A 16,960-nucleotide genomic window follows, 5' to 3' on the forward strand; every position below is an offset into this window, starting at 1 on the left:
GTAACCTTTCTCTGCAAATTTATAGTAACTGAAAGTAATTTCCAGAAAGTCAAATAGTTCCTCACAACATCTCTATGAAGTATATTTAGAGAGAGGTTGGAATAGTTGTTTTTCAAACAAAAAGTAAAGGCAAAGAAGGATGAGGTGATAGATTAAGACTACACAGTCAATCACTGTTTATACTAGTTTATAGCTTAGTTCCTTCATTCAGGAAATATTCCATAATATTCCCATTAGTAATCTAGTTCTTCATATATTAGGATATATTTCTTGTGTTTCGTCTTATACTCCTGTCCTTTTAAAAAAACAAAAATTTTTATTGTCTCACAGTTCTAGAGGCTTGAAATCCGAGATCAAGGTGTCAGGAGTGTTGATTCCTTCTGAGAGTTGTGAGGAAGTCTCTGTTCCAGGCCTCTCCCCTAGCTTCTGGTGGTTTGCTGGCAATCTTTGGTGTTCCCTGACTTGTAGAAGCATCACTCTGATCTCTGCCTTGATGTTCACAGAGTGTTCTCCCTGTATGTGTGTCTGCCTTCAAAATTTCCCTTTTTTATAAGGATATCAGTCATATTGGATTAGGACCCACCCTAATGACCTCATTTTAAGTTTATTTCCTCTGTAAAGACCCTATCTCCAGGGACGAGGGGAAGATGGCGGAAGAGTAAGATGCGGAGATCACGTTCCTCCCCACAGATACACCAGAAATACACCTACACATGGAACAACTCCTACAAGAACACCTACTGAATGCTGGCAGAAGACCTCAGACCTCCCAAAAGGCAAGAAAGTCCCCACGTACCTGGGTAGGGCGAAAGAAAAAAGAATAAACAGAGACAAAGCATAGGGACGGGACCTGCACCAGCGGGAGGGAGCTGTGAAGGAGGAAAGGTTTCCACACACTAGGAAGCCCCTTCGCAGGCGGAGACTGTGGGTGGCAGAGGGGGAAAGCTTTGGAGCCGCAGAGGAGAGCGCAGAAACAGGGGTGCGGAGGGCAAAGCAGAGAGATTCCTGCACAGAGGATCAGTGCTGACCAGCACTCACCAGCCCGAGAGGCTTGTCTGCTCACCTGCCGGGGTGGGAGGGGCTGGGAGCTGAGGCTTGGGCTTCGGTCGGAGCGCAGGGAGAGGACTGGGGTTGGTGGCGTGAACACAGCCTGTAGGGGGTTAGTGCGCCATGGCTAGCCGGGAGGGAGTCAGGGGAAAAGTCTGGACCTGCCGAAGAGGCAAGAGACTTTTTCTTCCCTCTTTATTTCCCGGTGCACGAGGAGAGGGGATTAAGAGCAGTTCTTAAAGGAGCTCCAGAGACGGGCGCGAGCCGCAGCTAAAAGCGCAGACCCCAGAGACGGGCATGAGACGCAAAGGCTGCTGCTACCGCCACCAAGAAGCCTGTGTGCGAGCACAGGTCACTATCCACACCCCCCTTCCGGGAAGCCTGTGCAGTCTGCCACTGCCAGGGTCCCAGGATCCAGGGACAACTTCCCCGGGAGAACGCACGGCGCACCTCAGGCTGTGCAACGTCACGCCAGTCTCTACCGCCGCAGACTTGCCCCGCACTCCGGACCCCTCCCTCCTCCCGGCCTGAGTGAGCCAGAGTCCCCGAATCAGCTGCTCCTTTCACCCTGTCCTGTCTGAGCGAAGAACAGATGCCCTCCGGCGACCTACACGCAGAGGTAGGGCCAAATCCAAAGCTGAGCCCCGGGAGCTGTGCGAACAGAGAAGAAAAAGGGAAATCTCTCCCAGCAGCCTCAGGAGCAGCAGATTAAAGCTCCACAATCAACTTGATGTAACCTGCATCTGTGGAATACTTGAATAGCCAACGAATCATTCCAAATTGAGGAGTTGGACTTTGAGAGCAAGATTTATGATTTTTTCCCCTTTTCCTCTTTTTGTGAGTGTGTATGTGTATGCTTCTGTGTGAGATTTTGTCTGTATAGCTTTGCTTTCACCGTTTGTCCTAGGGTTCTATTTGTCCATTTTTTTGTAGTTGCTTTTCTCTTTAAAAAAATTTTTTTTCTTAATAATTATTTTTTATTTTAATAAATTTATTTCATTTTATCTTACTTTAATTTATTTTCTTTCTTTCTTTCTTTCTTTCTTTCTTTCTTTCTTTCCTTCATTCCTTCCTTCCTCCCTCCCTCCCTCCCTCCCTGCTTTCTTTCTTCCTTCCTTCCTTCCTTCCTTTCTTCCTTTCTTTCTTTCTTTTTTCTTTCTTTCTTTCTACTTTTTCTCCCTTTTATTCTGAGCCGTGTGGATGAAAGTCTCTTTGTGCTGCAGCCAGGAGTCAGTGCTGTGCCTCTGAGGTGGGAGAGCCAACTTCAGAACACTGCTCCACAAGAGACCTCCCAGCTCCACATAATATCAAATGGTGAAAATCTCCCAGAGATCTCCATCTCAACAGCAGCACCCAGCTTTACTCAACGACCAGCAAGCTACAGTGCTGGACACCCTAGGCCAAACAACTAGCAAGACAGGAAATCAACACCACCCATTAGCAGAGAGGCCGCCTAAAATCATAATAAAGCCACAGACATCCCCAAACACACCACCAGACGTGGACCTATCCACCAGAAAGTCAAGATCCAGCCTCATCCACCAGAACACAGGCACTAGTCCCCTCCATCAGGAAGCCTACACAACCCACTGAATCAACTTTAGCCACCGGAGACAGACACCAAAAACAACGGGAACTACAAACCTGCAGCCTCAAAAAAGGAGACCCCAAACACAGTAAGATAAGAAAAATGAGAAGACAGAAAAATACACAGCAGATGAAGGAGCAAGGTAGAAACCCACCAGATGTAACAAATGAAGAGGAAATAGGCAGTCCACCTGAAAAAGAATTCAGAATAACGATAGTAAAGATGATCCAAAATCTTGGAAATAGAATAGACAAAATACAAGAAACATTTAACAAGGACCTAGAAGAACCAAAGATGAAAGAAGCAATGATGAACAACAAAATAAATGAAATTAAAAATACTCTAGATGGGATCAATAGCCAAATAACTAAGGCAGAAGAATGGATAAATGACCTGTAAAATAAAGAGTGGAAATAACTACTGCAGAGCAGAATAATGAAAAAAGAATAAATAGAACTGAGGACAGTCTCAGAGACCTCTGGGACAACATTAAACGCATCAACATTCGAATTATAGGGGTTCCAGAAGAGGAAGAGAAAAAGAAAGGGACTGAGAAAATATTTGAAGAGATTATATTTGAAAACTTCCCTAATATGGGAAAGGAAATAGTTAATCAAGTCCAGGAAACACAGAGAGTCCCATACAGGATAAATCCAAGGAGAAATACGCCAAGACACATATTAATCAAACTATCAAAAATTAAATACAAAGAAAACATATTAAAAGCAGCAAGGGAAAAACAAGTAACACACAAGGGAATCCCCATAAGGTGAACAGCTGATCTTTCAGCAGAAACTCTGCAAGCCAGAAGGGACTGGCAGGACATATTTAAAGTGATGAAGGAGAAAAACCTACAACCAAGATTACTCTACACAGCAAGGATCTCATTCAGATTTGATGAGAAATAAAAAACTTTACAGACAAGCAAAAGCTGAGAGAGATCAGCACCACCAAACCAGTTTTACAACAAATGCTAAAGGATCTTCTCTAGGCAAGAAACACAAGAAAAGGAAAAGACCTACAATAATGAACCCAAAACAACTAAGAAAATGGGAATAGGAACATACATATCAATAATTACCTTAAATGTAAATGGACTAAATGCTCCCACCAAAAGACAGATTGGCTGAACGGATACAAAAACAAGACCCATATATATGCTGTCTACAAGAGATCCACTTCAGACCTAGAGGAATATACAGACTGAAAATGAGGGGATGGAAAAAGATATTCCATGCAAATGGAAACCAAAAGAAAGCTGGAGTAGCAATTCTCATATCAGAAAAAAATAGACTTTAAAATAAAGACTATTACAAGAGACAAAGAAGGACAGTACATAATGATCAAGGGATCCATCCAAGAAGAAGATATAACAATTGTAAATATTTATGCACCCAACATAGGAGCACCTCAATACATAAGGCAAATGCTAACAGCCATAAAAGGGGAAATCGACAGTAACACATTCATAGTAGGGGACTTTAACACCCCACTTTCACCAATGGACAGGTCATCCAAAATGAAAATAAATAAGAAAACACCAGCTTTAAATGATACATTAAACAAGATGGACTTAATTGATATTTATAGGACATTCCATCCTAAAACAACAGAATACACATTTTTCTCAAGTGCTCATGGAACATTCTCAAGGATAGATGATATCTTGGGTCACAATTCAAGCCTTGGTAAATTTAAGAAAATTGGAATTGCATCAAGTATCTTTTCTGACCACAACACTATGAGACTAGATATCAATTACAGGAAAAGAGCTGAAAAAAGTACAGACATATGGAGGCTAAACAATACACTACTTAATAACGAAGTGATCACTGATGAAATCAAAGAGGAAATCAAAAAATACCTAGAAACAAATGACAATGGAGACACGATGACCCAAATCCTATGGGATGCAGCAAAAGCAGTTCTAAGAGGGAAGTTTATAGCAATACAATCCTACCTTAAGAAACAGGAAACATCTCGAATAAACAACCTAACCTTGCACCTAAAGCAATTAGAGAAAAAAGAACAAAACCCAAAGTTAGCAGAAGGAAAGAAATCATAAAGATCAGATCAGAAATAAATGAAAAAGGAACGAAGGAAACCATAGCAAACATCAATAAAAGTAAAAGCTGGTTCTTTGAGACGATAAACAAAATCGATAAACCATTAACCAGACTCATCAAGAAAAAAGGGAGAAGACTCAAATTAATAGAATTAGAAATGTAAAAGGAGAAGTAACAAGTGACACTGCAGAAATACAAAAGATCATGAGAGATTACTACAAACAACTCTATGGCAATAAAATGGACAATCTGGAAGAAATGGACAAATTCTTAGAAATGCACAACCTGCCAAGACTGAATCAGGAAGAAATAGAAAATATGAACAGACCAATCACAAGCACTGAAATTGAAAATGTGATTAAAAATCTTCCAACAAACAAAAGTCCAGGACCAGAAGCCTTCACAGGCGAATTCTATCAAACATTTAGAGAAGAGCTAACACCTATCCTTCTCAAACTCTTCCAAAATATAGCAGATGGAGGAACACTCCCAAACTCATTCTACGAGGCCACCATCACCCGGATAGCAAAACCAGACAAGGATGTCACAAAGAAAGAAAACAACAGGTCAATATCACTGATGAATATAGATGCAAAAATCATCAACAAAATACTAGCAAACAGAATCCAACAGCACATTAAGAGGATCATACACCATGATCAAGTGGGGTTTATTCCAGGAATGAAAGGATTCTTCAATATACACAAATCAATCAGCGTAATACACCATATTAACTAATTGAAGGAGAAAAACCATATGATCATCTCAATAGATGCAGAGAAAGCTTTCGACAAAATTCAACACCCATTTATGATAAAAACCCTGCAGAAAGTAGCCATAGAGGGAACTTTCCTCAGCATTATAAAGGCCATATATGACAAACCCACAGCCAACGTAGTCCTGAATGGTGAAAAACTGAAACCATTTCCACTAAGATCAGGAACAAGACAAGGTTGACCACTCTGACCACTCTTATTCAGCACAGTTTTGGAAGTTTTAGCCACAGCAATCAGAGAGGAAAAGGAAATAAAAGGAATCCAAATCGGAAAAGAAGAAGTAAATTGGTCACTGTTTGCAGATGACATGATACTATACATAGAGAATCCTAAAGATGCTACTAGAAAACTACTAGAGCTAATCAATGAATTTGGTAAAGTAGCAGGATACAATATTAATGCACAGAAATCTCTGGCATTCCTATACACTAATGATGAAAAATCTGAAAGTGAAATCAAGAAAACACTCCCATTTACCACTGCAACAAAAAGAAGAAAATATCTAGGAATAGACCTACCTAAGGAGACAAAAGACCTGTATGCAGAAAATTATAAGACACTGATGAAAGAAATTAAAGATGATACAAATAGATGGAGAGATATACCATGTTCTTGGATTGGAAGAATCAACATTGTGAAAATGAGTATACTACCCAAAGCAATCTACAGATTCAATGCAATCCCTATCAAACTACCTCTGGCATTTTTCACAGAACTAGAACAAAAAATTTCACAATTTGTAGGGAAACACAAGAGACCCCGAATAGCCAAAGCAATCTTGAGAACGAAAAACGGAGCTGGAGGAATCAGGCTCCCTGACTTCAGACTATACTACAAAGCTAGAGTAATCAAGACAGTATGGTACTGGCACAAAAACAGAAAGATAGATCAATGGAATAGGATGGAAAGCCCAGAGATAAACCCACGCACATATGGTCACCTTATCTTTGATAAAGGAGGCAGGAATGTACAGTGGAGAAAGGACAGCCTCTTCAATAAGTGGTGCTGGGAAAACTGGACAGGTACATGTGAAAGTATGAGATTAGATCACTCCCTAACACCATACACAAAAATAAGCTCAAAATGGATTAAAGACCTAAATGTAAGGCCAGAAACTATCAAACTCTTAGAGGAAAACATAGGCAGAACACTCTGAGATAAATCACAGCTAGATCGTTTTTGACCCACCTCCTAGAGAAATGGAAATAAAAACAAAAATAAACAAATGAGACCTAATGAAACTTAAAAGCTTTTGCACATCAAAGGAAACCATAAACAAGGCCAAAAGACAACCCTCAGAATGGGAGAAAATATTTGCAAATGAAGCAACTGACAAAGGATTAATCTCCAAAATTTATAAGCAGCTCATTCAGGTCAATAACGAAAAAACAAACAACCCAATCCAAAAATGGGCAGAAGACCTAAATAGACATTTCTCCAAAGAAGATATACAGACTGCGAACAAACACATGAAAGAATGCTCAACATCATTAATCATTAGAGAAATGCAAATCAAAACTACAATGAGATATCATCTCACACCAGTCAGAATGGCCATCATCAAAAAATCTACAAACAATAAATGCTGGAGAGGGTGTGGAGAAAAGGGAACACTGTTGCACTGCTGATCGCAATGTGAATTGGTACAGCCACTATGGAGAACAGTATGGAGGTTCCTTAAAAAACTACAAATAGAACTACCATATGACCCAGCAATCCCACTACTGGGCATATACCCTGAGAAAACCGTAATTCAAAAAGAGTCATGTACCAAAATGTTCATTGCAGCTCTATTTAAAATAGCCCAGAGATGGAAACAACCTAAGTGTCCATCAACAGATGAATGGATAAAGAAGATGTGACACATATATACAATGGAATATTACTCAGCCATAAAAATGAATGAAATTGAGTTATTTGTAGTGAGGTGGATGGACCTAGAGTCTGTCATACATAGTGAAGTTAGTCAGAAAAAGAAAGACAAATGCCATATGCTAACATGTATATATGGAATTTAAGAAAAAATAATGTCATGAAGAACCTAGGGGTAAGACAGGAATAAAGACACAGACCTACTAGAGAATGGACTTGTAGATATGGGGAGGGGGATGGGTAAGCTGTGACTGAGCGAGAGAGTGGCATGGACATATATACACTACCAAACGTAAAATAGATAGCTAGTGGGAAGCAGCCGCATAGCACAGGGAGATCAGCTAGGTGGTTTGTGACCTCCTAGGGGGTGGGATAGGGAGGGTGGGAGGGAGGGAGACGCAAGAGGGAAGAGATATGGGAACATATGTATATGTACAACTAATTCACTTTGTTATAAAGCAGAAACTAACACACCATTGTAAAGCAATTATACTCCAATAAAGATGTAAAAGAAAAAAAAAAAGACCTTATCTGCAAATAAGATCACATTCCAAGGTAGCAGGGTTGGGACTTCAATATATGAATTTGAGAGGCGGGATACAATTCAATACAGATACTATGTAATAAAATAATAACAAAAGCACATGTTCATTTATTGTTAATAGATTCATTTAAAAGTATTTATTGAGGACACACTGCATAGAAAGCACTATGTTCATATGCCTTTTAAAAGGATAATTTTACCCCAATATTTTCCTGATTCTTCCCAGCGTACATTCCAAACCTGTCCCATCATATAGTATCAGGAGGGAGCTTCAACTACTCTGACCCAAAAGCAAAGAAGAGAGAAGAGCTAAGGAAAGTTTAAAAAAGTTAACAAAAGTCCAAAAAAAGCACAGCAGAATGATTTTTTTACCATCAGCTATAATAAAGCAAAATGAGAGGTTTCCTAAACAGGACCCCATTTTCCTCTGCCTCCATTTAAGCAATGACTTTTACATAAAACTTTCTGTGGCATTTCTCTTTTTGTAATTCCTGATTCAGAATAAAATTGGAATTAATGACTGGGTAACTTCAGAAGATCAATAACTTACTATACCTGAAATATCTGTTGTTAAAACAGTACAATACTCTCCTATCTAAAGTAAGAGGATAGGGACTTCCCTGGTGGCGTGGTGGTTAAGAATCTGCCTGCCAATGCAGGGGACACAGGTTCAAGCCCTGGCCTGGGAAGATCCCACATGCCCTGGCAACGAACAGTAGCTTCTGCTCGCCATAGCTAGAGAAAGCCTGCATGCAGCAGGGAAGGCCCAACACAGCCATAAATAAATTAATTAATTAAAATAAATAAATAAAGTAAGAGGATAAAAGATTTCTCAAAGTAGAAGGACTCTAGAGATATCTGCTTCAGGGGACAGGTAGGTTCCATCCTATGTTGTTTTAATATAGGTTTTATTATTGCTTGGGTATGGTAAGGCCAACAGATCACGAGATGACTGCCATTGAAAAGATACTTTGTAATGTTCACAGATTCCAGTAGAAGCGGGTATATGATGCCATGGGGGTCAGGTTAGGACTTCAGCACATGAATTGGAAGCACCAAAGTTGGGCAAGAGGGAGTGAGAGAGGGGAGAACTGTGAGCAAGATCTGTGGGAGGGAGCAGGCAAGCCAGGGTAAGCACGTTTAGGATTGACTACTTTGAATAATTTCAGCAGAAATTATTCTTGATCATCACCCATCTAATCCAACCTTTCCTCATAAATATGAAAGTGATGCCCAGAGAGGTAGACTGACTTGCCCAGCTCACATAGCTTGTTAGTTATGGGTCTGGAAATACAACCCAGATGTTTCGACTCCCAAATTAATGTTCCCTGCTAAGCATACTTGCTACAAACTACTCATAGAACAGAGGTTCTAGGTGTAGACAGTAGTATGATTCCAGCCCAGGCCCCCACAATGTCCCCAGCATCGCCTGTAGTTTTTGGAGAGGACACCTCTTGTTCTGGGATCTATCATTGCTTAATTATTCCCATGCAGACTGCTGCAAGTTCTTCTACAGGCTGTGACATCCTTATAGGTCTGTTCTTTTCATGACCATCGTACATTCCCTCCTTTATTGATAAAGCTCCAAGCCCGATCAGAGCCCTCTGCAACCCATCTAGACCCATTTCTGTTCTCCCAGGGAACCTGGACAGCATGAAGAGAGTACTGGAGAGTCCACCTTCTGGTCCTAGTTACTGATTCTTTCATCAGATTTTCTTCTGATATTCAGCTCTTCACAGCAGTTTCTCCTCTTGAGCCTCCCTGTCCTGGCTGCAGCATTAGTATTAGTCTCCTCCACAGTCAAAGAGATCCTGTGATAGATATTTTGTGACTTCTTGAGGGAAAATATTTCTTAGTCCTTTAGAATAACACCCAATGTCCTGAGCTGTAGAGAGGGCAGCATTTTGACTGTTCAACACTATTTATTCACTTTTTGTCTATCAGGTAAGCATGCAGTAATGGGCATGTACTATATGTAAGGCAATTCTCTAAATATGCTGGAGTTGGAAAAAATGGGTAAGAAAATGTTCTTACTATTAAAACAATCTAAAGGGAGAGATCAAATAAACAGTGGCAGAACTAGGATTATGTGGCAAAGACTGGCTAGCTGGTCATCCAACCTGTTTCCTTTTCATCCTTGATACAGTGTTAGATTAAATTTCTCAGCCTCCCATGCAGTTATCTGAGGGTAAATTACTGAGTTCTAATCAAAGAATGGTAAATTGAAATGCTATGCACCCATTTCATGTCTGGCCCATACAAACAATAAACATTGGAGAGGGTGTGGAGAAAATGGAACCCTCATACACTGTTAGTGGGAATGTAAATTGATACAGCCACTATGGAGAACAGTATGGAGGTTCCATAAAAAATTTAAAATGGAAGTACCATATGACCCAATAATCCCACTACTAGGCATATATCCAGAGAAAACCATAATTCAAAAAAACACATGCACCCCAATGTTCATAGCAGCACTATTTACAATAGCCAGGTCATGGAAGCAACCTAAATGTCCATCAACAGAGGAATGGATAAAGAAGATGTGGTATATACATACAATGGAATATTACTCAACCATAAAAAGGAATGAAATTGGGTCATTTGTAGAGACATGGATGGACCTAGAGAGTGTCATACAGAGTGAAGAGTGAAGTAAGTTAGAAAAAAACAAATATCATATAATAACGCATATATGTGGAATCTAGAAAAATGGTATAGATGATCTTATTTGCAAAGCAGAAATAGAGACACAGACATAGAGAACAAATGTATGGATACCAAGCGGGAGAGGGGTGGGGTGGGAGGAATTGGGAGACTGGGATTGACACATATACATTATTGATACTATGTATAAAATAGACAACTGATGGGAACATACTGTAAAGCATAGGGAGCTCTACCTAATGTGGTGACCTAAGGGGAGGGAAGTCCAAAAGGGAGGGGATAAACATATGTGTATGGCTGATTCATTATATTGTGCAGTGGAGGCTAACACAACATGGTAAAGCAAACATACTCCAATAAAAATTAATTAGAAGAAAAAACTCACTTTAAAAACTGAAAAGTCCTTCATTGCTCTTTCCTTTTCTTTCAGCTTGATGCAGATGAACATAGCAACCTTGGAAGGCACATCTTAAAGATGGAAGAGCCATCAGATGGCAGGATCCTGGGTCCCTGAATCACCACTTGGAAGACAGCAGCACATCAATCAAGAATACACATTTGGGGGCTTCCCTGGTGGCGCAGTGGTTGACAGTCCGCCTGCCAATGCAGGGGACACGGGTTCATGCCCCGGTCCGGGAAGATCCCACATGCGGTGGAGCGGCTGGGCCCGTGAGCCATGGCCGCTGAGCCTGCGCGTCCAGAGCCTGTGCTCCGCAACCGGAGAGGCCACAACAGTGAGAGGCCCGCGTACAGCAAAAAAAAAAAAAAAAGAATACACATTTGGACCTTTCTTGAGTGAGAACTAAGCAAGCTTCCATTGCATTTAAGCCTTTATAGATTTGGGGATTGTAAGTTACAGCAGATAGCATTATCTAAACTAATGCAGAGTAGAATCCAAATCTCCTGACTCCTAGTTCAGTTCTGTTCCCTCCAAACCACAAATCCACATGATAGTATTATAATACCCAAATTTTAACCCTAATAAATATATAAATCACATTCTAAGTCATCTAAGGGTATTACTACATGAAGAATCAAAATAAATTGGTATTAAGAAGGGGCATCTGCAATGCACGTAGTTCTGTGTGAAACAGTGGAGAAGGATGACTCTGACGAACAAACCCAGAGTCCAGTTTATGACAAGGTTAGTGCTTCAGGCACTGATATGCCATTTCTGCATTCCAAGGTTAGGCAGAGTATTCTGAGGGTTATAACAGGCAGTTTCCCTTGGCTGATCTGGATGTGTCATGCTATAAACCCACATCTCCCAAGGCTCGTTGAACTCCCAAATGAAATTGGGAGTTCAAACAAAATTGCCAAGTGTGAGTGATTCCCACAGTAGGTCACAAACTATTTAGACATATGGCTGAACCTAACTGCCTTCTCAGTGCAACTGATAGACACTGAAAAGGCCCACAAAAAATGGCAGGCCAGAAGCAAGGGCAAACCTATGAAGTAGACATAATTTTTCTTTAATATATTAAAACTTACCTTTTAGAAACTCTGTCCACCCTCCTCACACCTACTTTCTGGAGCCTCAGTATGTGCATTCTCCCAACTAGATGCCCAGGGTCCCCAAATGTAGCACTTTTTCCTGGCCCTCCCTTTTTGGGTATCACTACCCACCTCACCTTTTATTCACATATTTAAAAAACCTACCCAAATTATGAGCTAAAAAAACTAAAGTGGGAGTGGGGGTGTCCATAGGCTACAGGTGTTACACTGCCTAGAAGGGAACCTAATCCATTACATCTGTCTGCAATTAGCTGGACAACACCTTGGGTCCAAAAGGAGAAGATACAATTTAGAGACTTGTCAAAGGACTAGGGATAGGAGAGTGCAGAGATCTAGGTAACAATGTCATGGCTGCCTGGGGTAGGTTCCATGGAGAAAGGCTGCGATAGCTTCCTCAGGAGAAGAAAACCTTGCAAAAGAGAATTGAGAAAGTGTTAGAGCAAATATTGCCCTTTCTACTTAAGAACAGTCCTGATTTTATGGCATCTTTTCCCCAAGAAAATATGCATAGACAAAAATAGTCAACGGCACACACCCAAGAGAATTGAACAGATAATATACTTTGCACAATGCAAGTTGCAAAATGCCAAAGTTCTTCTTGTGCTGTAATATTCAGCATCAATAGTTAAGAATGCTCTGGGTAAGTTATTTGCCTGACTGAAGAAACAGTGTCCTGTTTTCTTGTAAATATTTTGAGAGGGTGGAAATAATGGTTCTTGTAATTTTGTCTTATTTTTTATAGGATACTTGATTCTGTTTGAGGCTAGCTTATGAATTTGGGCTTGTTCTGATTTATAAGTGACCTTTGGATGAGTCTGCAATTGTTCCTGGAATTTATACCACAGGGATTCCCTTTCTGTCCTCCTTAGTTAATTACTCAACATATCACACATAAATGCGATGGAAAGGCAAACAAACACTTAAATTACTTTCCAAAGGAAGCTTATGTTGGAAAATATTTGAACTACATCCATCTTGTGGGTTTCTTTTGTCTAATTCAAGCATTTTTTCATAATTTAGCCTTCCTGATAAATTCTTACTCAAAAGCATTTAAGCTTATTGTTCCTTTTTCAGAGTACTGGTGGCAACCCAATACCCATTCAGATGTTGCCTCTGACTTTAAGGTTCAGTAACCCCACCACACTATTTAACTAAATGCTTCATGTGAAAGGTCACCCCTAAGACCCCTGGTCCTAAGAGGGGAAAAGTCCCTGCTCTGCTAACATGTTGGTTTCTAAGATCCAATATGGCAATTCTGCATCCTTTCTTTTCATGGAATATTTCAGAGGTAAGAAATGAGGAGAAGCTGCTTCTTGAAGCTATGGAGGATTGTCCTCTTGGTGACCTGAATGACAAATGTGGGTAACACAGGCAATGGGAAAGTGATCTGCCCTCCAGGATGTCAGCAGATGTCCTCCTGGATACGTCATCTGTATTGCATTAACAACACATGGAAGTTGTTTTCCACAGCTCAGAGCTTTGCCCCAAACTTGGCACCAGGTCAGTTCCATACTGGATAATTATTAGGGAACTTTTTGCCTTCAATACCACTGTCATTATGCCACTTCCTTGCTCAAAAATATCCCATGGTTTGGTAGTGCTATTGTCTGAATATTGTGCTTCCCCCCACAACCCTGCCATTCATATGTTGACTCCTAATCCCCAAGGTGATGGTATTAGGAGATGGGGCCTTTAAGAGGTGATTAGATCTTGAAGGACGAGCCCTCATGGGTGGGGTTAGTACCTTATAAAAGAGGCCTGAGAAAGCTCCCTTCCCCCTTTACACCGCGTAAGAGCACAGCGAGAAGGTACTGGCTCTGAACCAGAAAGTGGGCCCTTACCAAAACTGAGCCATGCTGGACCCTCATCTTGGACTTCCCAGCCTTCAGAACTGTAAGAAATGAATTTCTGTTGTTTATAATTCACCCAATCTATGGTATTTTGTTATAGCCTCTTGAACTGAGTAAGACTGGTGGGCAGAGTAATGGTCCCTAAAAGACGTCCGTGTTCTAATCCCCAGAACCTGTAAATGTTACTGTACATGGCAAAAGGGCCTTTGTATATGTGATAAAAGTAAAATACCTTGAGGTGGGGAGATTAATGTGAATTTTCCAGGTGGACCCAATATAATCATGAGTCCTTAAAAGCAGAGAATCTTTTCCAGCTGTGATGAGAGAGCAAGAGCGAGAGCAAAAGCAAATGAAAGAGGAGGGGGAATGTGCTGACAAAAAAAGGGTCAGAGAGATGAGGCGGAAGAAGGAGAGATTTGAAGCATGAGAGGGACTCTCAACGGCCTGCAAAGCCACCCTCACTGTTATCACCACACCTTTTCTCACACTGTTTCTTCTCTGCTTCTCACATCTGAATCTTCGCAATCTATGGTCTGCGTCCCAATCTGGAACAAAGCCAATTCCAACCCATAGTGTTTCTTCTACTTCTGCACTCCTGCACCACTTACTGCTATACTACATTGCACACCTAGCACAGAGATTCTCAAACTTACTGGTCTAAGGATGTCTTTACATTCTTAAGAATTATTAAGGATTCCAAAAATCTTCTGTTTATGTGAATTATACCTATATTTACTGTATTAGGAATTAAAAGAAAGAAATTTCTCAAGCGATTATTTATTACTTTATTTTTAAATAACAATAACAAGCTCACTTCATGCTAACATAAATAACATATTTTAGTAAAGATAGCTGTATTTTCCAAAACAAGAAAATTTAATAAGTGTGGCACTGTCTCCCAGTTTTGCAAATCTCTTTGATGTCTGGCTTAATAGAAGACAGCTGTATTCTCAGTCTGTGTTCCATCTATTGCTATATATTGTTTTGGTTAAAGTATTTGAAGACAAATTCTGGCCTCAAACAGACTGCAGTCGTAAAAGGGAAATTATTTTAAAAGCGTTTCCAGATAATTCTAGATATTCTTCTTTGATATTACACCAAAACTCGATAAGTGGTAGTTTCTTAAAGGTTAACTGCAATGTAGAATCTGAAACTATATCAATGAGTCATTTACTACTCTGTTACGTTAAAATCCATTGATTTCCCTTGCACTTTGAATGGAATTTTTTGTAGCATACATGATTGGCCATTTGGAAAATACTGGTTTATGGAGTTAGGCAAATCTTACAAGTGTTGAAACAATTCCATTATGCAATATGAAAAAATCACATTTGTTAAAATCACCACCAATATCATCCAAAAAGTATTTATGTATTGAGAAGCTATCAAGTTTGTAGTGGTGAATAGAAGATTTTAGAACTTCTAATTTTGAGAGCTTGAATTTTATTGTCAGCAAATACTGTCAGTTGTTTTCCTTGATGTGACATGCTTAGTTCGTTCATTTTTAAAAACTGCTGCCGAATATGCAAGTCTGAAAACCCAAACTGACCCAGTTTGTCAGTCTTTGTTTCATGAAAAAAAGTAGCAATTCCCACTTACAACTGAAACTTCACTGAGGGAAGGCATTGACATCCAATATCTTTGCCCTCGGACTTCCAGTAGGACACAGATTTTTCTACAAGTGAGCATTAAAGGTTCAAAGTATCTGTCCAATATTCCTTCAGTTAGAGCAATCAAATCCACAGGCATGTGCCAACTCTAAGAGAAGGGAATGATCTTCCCAGAGAGACCTTACTTGGTACAACAAGATAGCTGAAGGCAAAATCACGCTGACCTTCTAGTTTTTTCCTGTAGTCTCTCCTCCTAAGTGATACAGATTAATTACAGGAGAGCATAGGAAGAAGGAGAAGCTTTCCCATGGGCCAGGTGGCTAAGTCTGAGGTGAGATAGGCCTTAAGAGCAAAAGGAAGATGAGCTCTGGAGGTGAGTTCCAGTAGGACAAACTGAACTGAAGCTATGGGCTTCCTAACTTCATTTCCCATCTCTTCCCATTATGTTCTTTAAGAACACCTGACCCCAATCAGAGATATGTAATCACCGGAAAGGAATCAACATAAAACACAGATTAGGATGGGGAGGTGGGGAAAGGTAGGGGAGACAAATACAAGGAAGATAAAGAGAGAATTAATTAAAGAAAAAGATACATAGTTCAAATCATTATAATTTCAAAGAAATTTGAAACTTAAAAAGGCTCAATTAGAAATAACAAGAAGGTGTAAAACAATGAAGGATAATAAGGAAATTAATAGAGCAAGTTGGAAGAGCGAAGAAAAATAAGACATTAGAGGAAAATCATAATGAAATAATAAAAACATTGAATAGAGTGAGTACAATTTTAAATGATGCATAGAATATAAAACAGCCTGTGGAAGAGTATACAGAGAAAATGAAAAAAAAGATATCTGTAACTTACAGAGGAGACAATAGACAGGTAAAATATACAAAATACCCCATATTCCTAAAGAACACACACACACACAATCAACAAAGATTCAGAAAGCTACGAGAAAGAACCCTCCTGAAATAAAGATGTGAATCTGTAGGTAGGAAAAAACTCATGCCCAGTGCCAAGAAAAATTAATACAAAAGATTGCTGTGACACATTCTGATGGAGTTACTGAACTTTAAGGGTAAAGAAATAATATAGGCATCCAAGCAGAAGAAGTTTAACATTAAAGTGGGAAATTGAGTTTTCCTCAAACTTGTCCACAGCAACTGTTGATACCAGAAAATAATGGAACAGTCTCGAAAAAAATCTCAGGGAAGTATGAATTTTATGCCCAAATAAGTTGCTTTTCAAATATAAAGGGAAGAGGCATTCTCAAGCATGCAAAAACCTACAGACTACAGCACCCATAATTTGTTCATCAAAAAAAGAAAAAACTTCATGAAAATGAAACCAGGCCAATAAGATATGAATTAAAATTTAAAACTTGGGAATAAAGAAACTGTGGTTTAAAAGCCAACTGTGGTAC

The 16,960-nt window shown here is 39.8% G+C and overlaps 1 long non-coding RNA gene across 1 annotated transcript in view; it reads left to right on the forward strand.

Annotated features, from left to right (window-relative positions):
- Positions 1–16,960, forward strand: part of LOC137229146 (uncharacterized) — a 156,185-nt gene that overhangs the window by 12,894 nt on the left and 126,331 nt on the right. The window contains exon 4 of the long non-coding RNA XR_010945568.1: positions 10,991–13,968. This is a non-coding gene — a long non-coding RNA (uncharacterized lncRNA). The remainder of the gene's footprint in view (positions 1–10,990; positions 13,969–16,960) is intronic.

The sequence above is a fragment of the Pseudorca crassidens genome, chromosome 1 (assembly GCF_039906515.1).
Source record: "Pseudorca crassidens isolate mPseCra1 chromosome 1, mPseCra1.hap1, whole genome shotgun sequence".
Taxonomy (NCBI): domain Eukaryota; kingdom Metazoa; phylum Chordata; class Mammalia; order Artiodactyla; family Delphinidae; genus Pseudorca; species Pseudorca crassidens.